The sequence below is a fragment of the Monodon monoceros genome, unplaced genomic scaffold, assembly GCF_005190385.1.
Source record: "Monodon monoceros isolate NGI ecotype Baffin Bay Population unplaced genomic scaffold, NGI_Narwhal_1 Super_Scaffold_6, whole genome shotgun sequence".
In the NCBI taxonomy this organism is placed as follows: Eukaryota; Metazoa; Chordata; class Mammalia; order Artiodactyla; family Monodontidae; genus Monodon; species Monodon monoceros.
In genome coordinates, this window is record NW_021703783.1 from 19,688,518 (window position 1) to 19,698,938 (window position 10,421).

The following is a 10,421-nucleotide window of genomic DNA, read 5'->3' on the forward strand; positions in this document are numbered from 1 at the left end:
CATCCACAGGTAACTTTTCAATAATCAGATGTAGCGCTGTCAGATGGAGCTTACTGTGATGGCGAAAATGTTCTATATTCTGCTCTGTTCAGTAGAGTCGCCACCAGCCATGTGGCTATGGAGCCCTTGAAATGTGGCTCATGTGACTGAGGAATGGAATTTTAAAAAGTCTTATTTTAATTAATTTCAATTTAAATAACCACATAAGGGCAGCATATATAATCATAGGAGTTCAATTTTTTCCAAAACCTCCGGTGTGGTTCCAGATAATGAGTGGTATGTAGATCGGTCAGTTGGTGTCTTAATAGTCACAGCTTTGTGGGCTAATGTATAACAGGCAGGATCTGCTTTCAAGCTGGAAGTGGCTTGCCATAGCAGTTTCCTCAAGTTTAGGAAATATAAAGCTGGAATGATATACTTGCGGTCATATTTAATTAATTTTTACCACTTGGGAAAATATTCTTAAAAATAGACAGCACTTCAGATATTATGGGTCCACAGGAGACTTAGAAATCACTCCCAAACCTGGAAGAGATATAGATTCTCAGGGATCTCAGTTGCACTGTGGATTCTTTTTTTTTTTTTTTTTTTTAATAAATTTATTTATTTATTTATTTTTGGCTGCGTTGGGTCTTCATTACTGCGCAGGGGCTTTCTCTAGTTGCAGTAAGCGGGGTCTACTCTCCATTGCAGTGCGCCAGCTTCTCTTTGTGGTGGCTTCTCTTGTTGCGGAGAACAGGCTCTAGGCACGCGGGCTTTAGTAGTTGTGGCATGCAGGCTCAGTAGTTGTGGCCCGCGGGCTCTAGAGCACAGGCTCAGTAGTTGTGGTGCATGGGCCTGGCTGATCTGCGGCATGTGGGATCTTCCCAGACCAGGGCTCGAACCCGTGTCCCCTGCATTGGCCGGTGGACTCAACCACTGCGCCACCAGGGAAGCCCAGCACTATGGATTCTGAGAGAGATTAAACTGCTAGAGTGTCTGTTCTGGAAGAGAACAGGCTGCATATAAAATGCTGTGAAGGAAGTTTCTAGGCTTGGATGTAATAGATTATCGAAGGATAGCTGAATTTCAATTTCTTAGTTTTCTATAATGGATTTCGCCCGCCCATTGACATTGCAAGTCCAATATGGAAAAGCTCGATTTAAAACATGCATGTCTGTGTGTGTGTATGTGCATGTGCGCACACACATACACACACAAGCACATGGCTTTGTTTTGGAAATATTGGAAGTTAAAGAAAAGTAAAATTTGACTACTCAGAACTTCCATTGTTAATAATTTGGGTTTACTTTTCAGGCTTTTTCCTTTTCTCTTTACATATTTGAGATCATAGTATATATAATTTGCTTTAAAAATTTAAAGATTATTTTTGTACTATTCTCGTTTTATCAGCTTTGGGTGTCCCCCTGCCTTTTTAGTTGTATTTGAGAGTTAACAGAAGATCAACTGTGTGTTGCAGAAATGCCACCACAGCTTTTTGAGCTGCCAAAGAGCTTTATTAAGTCAACAAAACACTTTCTCAGCTTTGAGCTGCTGTGCAGTGGGATTCAACACAGACATTCCACTTGTCTGGATTTTCCATTTTAAGACTCATGTACGTTAGAAAAATATGTAAGTTCTACCATTTTCGTGTTCTTATTTCCTTTATTTATGCTTTTATTGATAGCCATATTTTCTAAAATAAGAGGTATTCATAGACATAGGACTTTGGTTGGACATACAGAATATCTTCGAGGAAGGTGTTATAAAGTGTGTAATTTACTTTTAAAAACTTCAATGTAGTTGGCAGAATATTACGTATGTGCCAATTAGTTGAAGCTGCATTTCCAGGGGTGACCAGCTGCCCTGCTCTCCAGCATGTGTTCCAGGGTCGTTATCTAGCTCAGCACAGAAAAAGCCAGCTCTCTGCTATCCGAGCTCCGCCATCAACCTTGGCAACTTAGTATATTGGAGGTTAAATATGAGTTTTTATTGCCAAAACTAGTGTCTGTTTAGTAAGAGTGTGGATGTTAGAAGCTGGTTCTCACTGGGGAAAAGAATACTGTCTCTCGATCTATGTATAGGCAAAATAATTTAGGGACCCCCTCTAACTCAACTCACAATCAAAGGTATGATAGGCTCTCCCCAGTGAGCCCTGCCTTTGTGTTATCCCTGAATCTAAGTGTGGGCTGGATTTACTGACTTGATTATAATGAATAGAATATGGCAGAAATGATGGGATATCACTTCCAAAATTAGGTTTAAAAAGACTTTGCTATTCTTGGTCTGTGTGTGTGTTTGTGTAAATTCTTCATTTTCTCTCCCACTTTCTCTTGGATTGCTCACCCTGGGGGAAGCCAACCGCCAAGTTGTGAGGCAGCCGTGCTGAGAGACCCATGTGGTGAGGGATGGAGGCCCGCCAGTAATCACAGGAGTGATCTTGGAAGTAGAACCACCAAGCTACACAGTCCCAGATTCCTCACCCACAGAAACTGTGAGGTAATACATGTTTATTGATCTGGGCCTCTAAATCTCGGGGTGATTTGCTTCCCAGCAATACATAATTAATAAAGACAGATGCGTAAGACCTAGAGAAGCTGAAAGAAACTACTTGGGGTGTCCGATATATTTTTGGCAATTATATAGCTAACACTTGGAGTGCCTACATTGTGCTAGGCAGTGTTCTGTGTACTTTACATATAGCAGTTCATTTAATCCTCACTTTGATCCTGTTATTATCACCATTTTACAGACAAAGACACTGCCACAGAGAGGTTAAGTCCAAGAGGCAGAGTTTAGAGGAAACCTCGGCAGTCTAGATCTTGGGTCCATGCTCTTAACTGTTCTGCTGTCCTGCTCCTCTTATGGTTAATTCTAGTGGGAAGAGTGAAGCAAGTTTGGTCAGAATAGGCAGGGGCCATTGCCATTATAGGCAGGGGCGGAGGAGGCGTAAGCAGAAACAAGAAGTTGGAAAGGCTCCCTAAAGGCTAACTTTGACTTTACTAAGCATACTCTACATGAATAAAATCACCCCCCCCCGCCCTTTCTCCCACTAAGAGCAACTAGCAGACTAGGATGAAATCTGCCTGTTTTGGGCAGAGGAGCATTTTTCAAGAGGTGCAGAAAGCCTAAGTAGTAGATAAGGTAGTTATGGCCATCAGTGCCGTTTTGTGATAATATCTTTTTTTTTTTTTCCGGCTGCGCCTTGCTGCTTGTGGGATTTTAGTTCCCTGACCAGGTATGGAACCAGGTCCCTGGCAGTAAAAGCACCGAGTCGTTATCTAGCTCAGTTATCTAGCTCAGTTTTATCCCTGTGAAAATGTCTGTTTGCTCAAATAAATTAACATTTATTTTAATAAATGTTAAATAAACAGACATTATCCCTGTGATAATGTCTGTTTGCTCAAATAAATTAACATTCCCATCCCAAATGACTCACTCAGAAGAAATAAACTCATCAACAGATTGACCCATGCAGCCTTCCTCCAGGACGAAACAAAATATATTATTGTGATTTTTTACAAATAATGGAGGTCATAAGCTATTTTGCTTTCTTTCTCTTCCTTTTCACAGTGACCTCCGTGCAACCATATGTGGCACTTAAAATAGCGTGAAGGGAGCAGGCACTCTGGGGTCTCAGCAGAGCCTCAGATTCATTCACGCCGGTCCTGTCCATGCAGAGGCCACCAAGAAATCCCCAGCATCTGTGCTATGAGCACTGTCACGTGATTGGCGAAAAAAATAAATCCCCAGCACACTTTGGTTGTTGTTGACAAAAATGTTATATTGAGGGTCAAGAAATGAAGCCCAGTTGAGTTGTCCCAGCAAGATAATGGTAGACAAAGCAAATTATTGGAAAGAATTTTAAGGAAGGTATAAGTATTGATGACTCCCTCTTATGACCTACACGGTGCTGACTTATATCACAGGAGTCAGGATCATTCTACCCTTGTCACAGTTTCACACCTGCCTGCCGATTTTCAGGACTAGAGGTTCTTGTCTGAGAAACTTCCTCTCTCCCATAACACAACAAAGCTGAATCTGTTGATTTGGGTATGTGGAGAATGCGCAGGTTTTACGGAGAGTGATTTATTATTCAACTCCGTGTGCTGGTTACTTTGTGAGTAGTTTTATGGGGGAGAAGTCATGGTGAATAAGTGATTGCATTTTGCATATCATAAAAAACAAGAAAGTGGGTGTAATATTTACATAACACAACACTAACACTAATTCTTACCTGCCAGGCGGGAAAAGTAAAAACATGTTTGTCTTGCAAACTGAACAGAGCTCTGGTTCAAGTATTTATGATTGCACATTTGGGAGGAATGAAATTCCTCTTCCATTTAAAAAATATGGGTATGTGTTCTATTTGGTGTTCTAGTATATAATATGGAAACATGAACCACTTGAGGGCTTGTTTTTGAAAGTATACCCCAGGCTGGTATATAAAATATAAATGGCTCAGTTACTAGAGCCATACACAGCCTCCTCTTGGAGAAAGAACCTAAACTTTGGGTTTACATAGTTATTGGAACACACTACCATTGCCACACATTGTCACAGACCTTGTTTTTTACAAGAGCCAGAGCCCTGTCGAATCCCAAATTCTGGATTCCACTCTGACTGCCATCTTCTACCCCACCTTCACCGTTCTTTCACTCCACCAGGATCTCCCCTCCACTGATTCTGTTACTGTTGCATCGTCCTGTATCCCCTCACTGACGTCCTGTTTCCTCTCTGTCCAGGCTAAATCCCGTGTCCATCAGCAGAGTCACTGCTTTGCACACACTCTCAGAACCACTGACTCCTCATATCTCACATCAAACTTGCTTGGATAAATCACAACCCTAGTTAACTCCAATTTTCCATTGACTCTGTGCTTATACCCACGCAGCTAAAAGTCATGCAACTGTGCTAGCTGGTCTCACGTGAGATTTGGGACAATGAACCTTCGTGCTGACTCTCATACTGCCCAGCAATCATACTGTACTTCCCTAATCCAGCCTCTCTCATGCTTTCTCCTAGGTTCTGTTATACGTTTCCCTTTCTCCTCAAACTTCCAACACTATTTCCCTTTGCTGAGATAATCGAAACAATCAGAAGAAAACATTCACCACCCCTCCCCTGTACCCACCTACCTGCATCTGGGCCCAAACTCAGTACCTTCCCAGTCCTGGGGATAGGCTGTCTCTGTGGCTAGCCCTTACCGGCTACTAGGCCTCCTCCTCTGATACATGGTCACCCACAATTTCCACCATTCCCAACTCTCTCTCCTGCAATCTCAACTTTTCCCTCTGCATCAGATTATTCCCATAAACATGCAAGCATACTCTTATTTCTTCCAACTAAAAGAAACCCAAAGCACTAAACTCCCTTGACTCCATTTCCTTCTCTGCTATTGTCTATTTCTATCCTTCCTTTCATAGCAAACTCTTTTTCTTTTTAAACAGCTTCACTGAGGTAGAATTAACATACAAAACCCCAGGCCATACTTAATGCATACAGTTTGATGAGTTTGGACATACGCCTACACCTGTGACACCATCACCATTATCAAGGCAATAATTATATCCATTACCTCCAAAAGTTTCCTTATGTCTCTTTGCTCTTTTTTTTTTTAATGGTCAGAATACTTAACACAAGATCTACCTCTTAACAAACTTTTAAGTGCACTGTATAATTTTGTTAACTATAAGCACAATATTGGGGCTTCCCTGGTGGCGCAGTGGTTGAGAGTCCACCTGCTGATGCAGGGGACACGGGTTCGTGCCCCGGTCCAGGAAGATCCCACATGCTGCGGAGCGGCTGGGTCCGTGAGCCATGGCCGCTGAGCCTGCGTGTCTGGAGCCTGTGCTCCGCAACGGGAGAGGCCACGGCAGTGAGAGGCCCGCGTACCGCAAAAAAAAAAAAAAAAAAAAAAAAAAAAGCACAATATTGTACAGCAATCACAGTGAACTCTTTTTCTTAAAAATTAATTAATTTATTTATGGCTGCGTTGGGTCTTCGTTGCCGCACGCTGGCTTTCTCTAGTTGCAGTGAGTGGGGGCTACTCTCCATTGCGGTGTGCTGACTTCTCATTGCGGTGGCTTTCCTTGTTACGGAGCACGGACCCTAGGTGCTCAGGCTTCGGTAGTTGTGGCTCCCGTGCTCTAGAGCGCAGGCTCAGTAGCTGTGGCGCAGGGGGCTTAGTTGCTCCACAGCATGTGGGATCTTCCCGAGCCAGGGATCTAACCCATGTCCCTTGCAGTGGCAGGCAGATTCTTAACCCCTGCGCCACCAGGGAGGTCCCCAATCACAGTGAACTCTTAAGAAGCAGGATCCATACTCAGTCTCTAATTTCTCTCCTCCTGTTCACTTTTAAACACATTATAATTGTCAACTAAAAAAAAAAAAAAAAAAGCACAACATGAGAGCTGCTAAGTTTTATTTGGGGCTTGCTGAGGACTATAGCCCGGGAGCCTCTCAGGTAGCTTGAGGAACTGCTCCAAAGGGGTGCAGGCGGAGGTCAGTATGTATGTGATTTTGGTGAAGGGGTTACGTGCAACCAAGCACAGATCTCGGTAGAAGGTTGCTGCTAGTCACGAGGAGCAGGTGTCTCCGTTAACGATTTTAGTGCTTTTCTAGGTATGAGAAGATGCAAGACATTGGGTTCATAAAATTTTCTCCTGAAAATAACTATCTGAAGGCCTGTTCTGCCAGTTTTTCCCAGAGCACAGAGTGCCGCATTCCTGATCTCTGCCCTGAACTCCTTTCAGGGTGTGTTAAAGGTCAGTGACTGCAGTGGCTAGTGACTTCATTCTTGTAGAACTAGATGATGAGCAACATTCTTTTGTTTGCAAAATGAAATTGCTCTTTTCAAGATTACCACTTACCTGCTCCTTTACTGCTAATCCAAAATCATGTCCTGGTCCTCATTTTACTTGACTGATCAGCAGTTGATCACTTTGTCTTGCTTGAAACTTTCCCCACCTGGCTTTGAGGACATCACATTTACTGGATTTTCCTCCTTCTACCTTCCTTTTTTTAAAGAAAATATTTGTTTATTTATTTATTTGGCTGCATCGGGTCTTAGTTGCGGCATGTGGGCTCCTCGCGGTGTGTGGACCTCTCTCTAGTTGTGGTGCATGGGCTCTAGAGCATGTGGGCTCAGTAGTTGTAGCGCACGGGCTCAGCTCCCCCACAGTATGTGGGATCTTAGTCCCCTGACGAGGGATCGAACCCGAGTCCCCTACATTGGAAAGCGGACTCTTAACCACTGGACCACCAGGGAAGTCCCCCTTCTACCTTTCTGCTGCTCTTTTTCAGTCTCTTTTGCTGGTTCCTCCTCATCTCATTACCCATACTGATCAATGTTGACGTGTCATAGGTCTCAGGCCTTGGACTTCTCTTTCCCATCTGCCTTCACTTCCTGGGTGAGCTCAATAGGTCCCACAGACTTATATGCCACCTTTATGCTGAGGACTCCCTGTTTTGCTTTGTTTTTTAAATTTAATTAATTAATTTATTTTTGGCTGCTTGGGTCTTCGTTTCTGTGCGAGAGCTTTTCTCTAGTTGCGGCAAGCGGGGGCCACTCTTCATCGCGGTGCTCGGGCCTCTCACTGTCGCGGCCTCTCTTGTTGCGGGGCACAAGCTCCAGACGCGGAGGCTCAGTAGTTGTGGCGCATGGGCTTAGTTGCTCCACGGCATGTGGGATCTTCCCAGACCAGGGCTCGAACCCGTGTCCCCTGCATTAGCAGGCGGACTCTCAACCACTGCACCACCAGGGAAGCCCCAGGACTCCCTGTTTTATACTATCTCCAACCCAAACCTCTCCCCTGAATCCAGACCATGTACTCAACCGCCTATTTGACAACCTCCACTTGAATATTTAATATTTATTTATTTATTTATTTTTGCGGTACGCGGGCCTCTCACTGTTGTGGCCTCTCCCGTTGCGGAGCACAGGCTCCAGACGTGCAGGCTCAGCGGCGGCCATGGCTCACGGGCCCAGCCGCTCCGCGGCACGTGGGATCCTCCCGGACCGGGGCACGAACCCGTGTCCTCTGAATTGGCAGGCGGACTCTCAACCACTGCGCCACCAGGGAAGCCCCGAATATTTAATAGGATCTTAGCCTCAACCTTCTGAAACTGAGCTCCTGATACTTATCCCTCCCTCTATGACGTCTCAATTAATCGCAGCTACATTCCTCCAGTTGCTCAGGTCAAAATCTTGAAGTCATTCTTGAGTCTTCTGTTAGTCTCATGCCAGCATATCCTGTCTCATCTAACAGCATCTATCTACCTATCTACCTCTCTATCTGTCTATCTATTCATCTATCTATCTGTCTATTATCATCTCTCCATCTCTCTATGACTACTTGTCATTATTTCTCCTCCTGGATTCTTGTTATAAACATCTAACTAATCTCACTGTTTCTACCCTTGACTCCTTTCAGTTTATTCATTTATTCAGAGCACATACCTGCTCTCCTTAAAATCCTTCAACGGCTTCCTACCTTGCTTAGAGTAAAAGCCAATGTTCTTCTATAACCCAAAGATTTTACATGATTAGTTTTCCCCATTAATGCTCTGACCTCATTTCCTATTACTCTCCTCTATCCTTTTCACTCCAGTCACACAGGGCTCGTTGCTGTTTCTCAAACATGCCGGGCAAACTTGCACCTCAGGACCTTTGCACTTGCTTTTCTGCCTGGATGCATTTTCTTGGGTATCTCCTGGCTAGCCTCTTCACTTGCTCTAGGTCTTTATTCAAATTCACCCCTAGGTAAGCCCTCCTTTGGCTACCCTATCTACAATTGCAGCCTTCCCTCCAAACTCATTCTTCACATTATATTTATTTGTCTTTCTTCAGCATTTATCAGACTAGCATGCTATGTATTTTTCGTCAATTATGTTAATTTTGTCTCCTTTGGTAGGAAGTAAGCTCTATGAGAGCAGGAAGTTTGCCTATTCACAGTGTATCCCAGCATTAGGATGTGCCTGACACATACCAAGTACTTGATATCTGTAGAATGAATGAATCATAACAGTGATGAACATGATGAAAATATACAGCCTGACAAGACATACACAATGTTGCTTACTTTTATACAAATTGTTGATAACTATTGTTAAAAAATAGTTATTTGGGGGCTTCCCTGGTGGCACAGTGGTTGGGAGTCCGCCTGCCGATGCAGGGGACACGGGTTCGTGTGCCGGTCCGGGAGGATCCCACGTGCAGTGGAGTGGCTGGGCCCGTGGGCCATGGCCGCTGAGCCTGCGCGTCCGGAGCCTCTGCTCCGCAACGGGAGAGGCCACAACAGTGAGAGGTCCGCGTACCGCAAAAAAAAAAAAAAAAAAAAATTTTATTCTCAATATTCCCACATCATCAAAGGTAGCGTTCTGTACTCAGACAACAGTTAAAACTCTAGAATTGTGAACTGCTACAAAAATGTGTGATTTTTTTTAACTTTAGGAAACTCCCACTGTGATTTTTTAAAAATTATGGTATAAAGTATTATCACTCATGATATACTGAGTACATGATAATTATCACAAAATAAAGCATAAGATAGGTTTATTGATTTCTAGGTCATTGAATTTCAACTGATGACCAGCAGAGGGAACTGCTGATCCACATTTTTTACCCCTATGTATTAAAAAGTGCTAAACTAAGGGGCAGGTTTCAATGATGTAAATGATATTATCTTACAAATCTACATAACATGGTAATGAATCAGCCACCAAAATAGAATGACTTGAGTTTTAAAAATCTATTATTTTTTCTCTTTTTTATTCATTTATTTAAACTGATGATCTTGTACATGAATACAGTACAAAAAATATAAAGAAATAATTAAATTTCTTCTCTACCCGTTTCTTAGCCCCCCAGATTATCATTTTTCTCTAGTTTTTTCTGTAACTATGTGTACCTATGTTTTGCTTTGGTTTGTACTGTATGTATATTTTAAAATCAGAAACTGAATAAACACTGTTCTTCACATTAGGGTTGATTTATAACTTGAGCACATAATTTTGGGATTCCATATCAGTCCTTAGAGAACCTCTTTCTTTTAAACAGTTGTATTTTATTGTAAGGTGTGAATAAATTCTAATTTATATAACTAGTCCTTATTGAAGGATGCAAAGGTTGTTTTCAATATGTTGTCATTTCAAACAAACTATAATAAATACATTTTAACATTTATCTTTGTAAATATGTGCAAGTATATCTCTAGTATAACCTCCTAGAAAAACCTGGTAGTCGTCTGAAAAATAATGAAGGTGGAGTCCTATCTCCCTATATACCAAGATAAAGTCTAAATGTATTGACTCATGAAAGTACTAGAAAAGAACATGGGAGAATGATTTATGATTTTGGAGTCAGGAAGGACTTTCTAAGTCTAACAAAAACTCAGAAGGGGGCTTCCCTGGTGGCGCAGTGGTTGGGAGTCCGCCTGCCG